At 49.5% G+C, this 3274-nt stretch overlaps 1 long non-coding RNA gene across 1 annotated transcript; it reads right to left on the reverse strand.

Annotated features, from left to right (window-relative positions):
- Positions 1–201: 201 nt before the first annotated feature.
- Positions 202–1874, reverse strand: LOC121107061. Its single transcript, XR_005840439.1, has 2 exons — positions 593–1874; positions 202–484 (listed from the first exon to the last, which is right to left on the reverse strand). It is a non-coding gene; the product is annotated as an uncharacterized LOC121107061 (long non-coding RNA).
- Positions 1875–3274: the final 1400 nt, after the last annotated feature.

Consider the following 3274-nt stretch of genomic DNA (forward strand, 5'->3'; position numbering starts at 1 on the left):
CCTGCTCCCCTGGTGCTGCCCTGGGAGGCTGCCAGACAGGAGGAGCTCGGGAGGAGCAGCGGCTCTTGGAGGAACCATCTCTCACCTTCGCTCCGCTCCGCTTGCTGGCAGCCCTGCTGATGGAAATGGATTTCAGCTCCTCCTGCCAGATGGTGATGTGAACCAAGGGCTGCAGACAGAGATCGCCTCCAGGCTGAATTTAAAATGCCTCGGTACATTTTATTTTTGGCCAGGATGCCTTTTAGGAGCAGCGGCAAAGAGCCATCCTGCAAGCTGTCCCTGGGATGCGTGAGGAGCAAATGGAGCTGAGTCTTCCACTGCAGCAGCCATCAGCCTTCCACACCCATATGGCCTGTGTGCAACCCGGTGCAAATGTCCCCTTCATAAAAGGACAATTTCTGCTGCAGCTGCAGCCAGCTGGCCACAGGGTTAGTACTGATCCTCTGTTTCCACCCAGGTCCAGGCTCAGCATTGCTAAACTTCCCTGCAAGCACCAAGAGGAACCAGAGCTGCTTTGGTCTCAATGGAAATACCTCACAGCGTGGACAGCCCAATGCTAGAGGCCCTGTGAGGGCAGGGGATAGGTTAACACCTGCAGTGTTCATCCTGTTAAATGACATCTCCACGAAATCACGTCTCCAAGTTGCATCTTCTTGCAGGCCCCTACCTGTAACAACAGGTCTGGTGCTGCCGGAAGGGACATCCATCCTCAGCAGCACTGAGCTATGTGATGTTTGCACAAAGCAGTGAGCATTTGCTCAGTTTCTCTATTCCCAGCTCTTCCATAGGAGATGTTTGCTCATGAGCAAAAGTTCCTTCTGATCTCCAGTCCTGCATGAAGTCACGCTCCTGCATTTATGACATCAGCCGTTGCTATGGCTGCAGTGTCAAAAATTCCTCTTTTATTGCTGTTTAAAGGGAATTATTCAGTACTTTCCAGATCAAAAGCACCGGGATCTTGGGATGTGCCTCCAAGCAGCAAAGAAAGTCGAACAAAGCCAAAAATAGCAATATTTGGATAAACTGGATGGCAGCCAGATTGCCAACATCAAAACGAGCACAGGACGTTATTTGCTGCCTTTTTTGAGTTAATGCTGTGCCTGGGGAGCATCTTGCCAGGAGCTCTCCATGCTGCAGGGCACGGCCTGGCACAGTTGGCTTCAGCTCCTGCTGCTCAGAGCATTGGGCTCATCTTTGTGGGTGCAGGTGCTTTGTGCCAGCATCAGCTGAGGTCAGCCATGGGCTGAAGAGTTGGGAAAGGAGAAGGAAAGGTGTGCGAGCGCCTCTGTGCCATGTGAGCATCCTTTCTCCAGGCTAAAAAATACTGAAGTAGTGGAGTTGAGCATCTCATTCATCTTATACATTTGCTCTGAGGACTCTCTCTTCTCACCCATCACACTGCTGCTCGGCTCTTACAGCCTTGCCCTGAGCCCCTACTGGGGCCTGCAAGGAGCCGACGGTGATGATCTGATGGCTGCTGCTTCCCAATGGAAGCTGGTTTCCCAAAACCAGATAAAGGCATGGAGTATATGCTTGGCAACTGGTCCCCCAGCCCCAGAACACAAGGGCTGCTGCAGATGTGGCAGTGGTTCTGTGGCTTCCCTGGAGGTCTCCTCTGAGAAGGAGAGAGGACAAATGCTTCTCTTGGCAATGGCTCAGCACCATCGATAACTGATGCTGGCAGTGCGTTGGGTTGGCCTGGTGCTGTCCTGTTCCTCCACCAGCTGGAAATATCACTTAGCAAATGGCCCTTCCAGCAGCTGATTGGGATTAACCCCCAACGGGGTGACAAATGTGCCCCTGCACTGCTCCTCCAAGAAATGGCATCAGGTGTTCCCAATCCATGCAGCTTAGGAACACAAAACCCAATGGGATGCAGACCATACTCTCGTATCAATCCCATTGACTTCTCAGACTCAACTGGGGTACCTCAGAAATACAATGCCATACATCAGCGTGGCTCAATAGTGATTTTTTTCAGCAATCAAAAGGTTTTTGTAAATGAAGGGTAAATTTCTCCCAAGAATAAACCTTTTCCCTTAGGAAAACACAAGGTGAGGAAGATTGGGTGTTGGTGTGCGTGCTGCTTTTGAAGGCAAAGTGTTGGAATTACAACTCATCATCAGAAATAGTGAGCTGCTTGTAGGATGCAGTGAGAAAATTGCCGTCTCTTATTGAGTATCTTATTTACTTGCAAACTAAAAAAGAAAGTAAATAAGAAGCTCTGCAGAATATCTGCATCTCTGGCAATTTTCTTGTGTGCAATCACATACGCCGCCTACGGTATCTGCAATAAATTGTAATCCCACTCGTTGGCTTCCTTTCCTTATGTACATACATTATATTTTTGCTCAGCAGTTTTGACTTCCACCCACTTTTGTTGATGGGTGGAAGGAGGGGGAATGGGGAATGAAAAATGATGCCGTATTTTCAGCACGACAAATTACAATTGATATTTTATTTCTAGCTGGAATGCCCAATGGTAAATGGCTGCGTTTGCTGCTATCCCCCCGAGGTAGCCAATGGGCATCTGAGTGCTTTGTTTCAAATTGCAGCGTGTTTGAGGTCTGTGATGTTTTTGAGGTGAGCCGGGATAAAGGCACAGTCCTGGAGGACCATTGCAGGAAGCAAACAATGCGCTGCCGTTGAGCGCTGATCCGGGCTGCTGCGCCGTTGTTGGTTTTTCCCCTATTGAATCAAGCATGCCTTATAGATTATTCAAGTGACTTTCTATCAGGGGAGCCTAAAGAGGATTCATCATTGTCTGCTGAATGTAGGGCTGTTGTTTCTCACGTGATTATGACTAGAGGGAATGGAGCTCCTTGCTCCATCCTGGAGCACCCCGGCCTCTGGCCATCCCTTGGGAGGGCACTTATTTCATCAGTAAATAGGCATTCATTCCTGTTTTTACACCTCTGGACAGTAAGTTCACAAAGTATTTTTGCAAGCTTTTGATCCTGCTTCCAAACTGCTCAATGAAGTCCTGACTTTCCTGCTTAAAGCCACTGTCCTCTGTCTGTATGATGGCTTTGGGATCGGCTGCTCGCTCCCTTCTCACGATAGGAAAGCACATCTCTGCTTTGGGTCTCGGCTTGGCTCTGTGCATTGCTTTGGAGGCAGCTCTTGGGCACGTGATGTCGGCAGGGCCACGTCTGGGCAGCTCTGCTTTGGAGTTTCAGCTCACTCAGCCTCGGCACCGCTGCTTTCAAAACATTAATTCCGATCGAGATCAGTTTTCCCACATCTGTGTTTTTCTGACCACATCCTCAGCCCT

This window comes from Gallus gallus, chromosome 17, assembly GCF_016699485.2.
Source record: "Gallus gallus isolate bGalGal1 chromosome 17, bGalGal1.mat.broiler.GRCg7b, whole genome shotgun sequence".
NCBI classification, from domain to species: domain Eukaryota; kingdom Metazoa; phylum Chordata; class Aves; order Galliformes; family Phasianidae; genus Gallus; species Gallus gallus.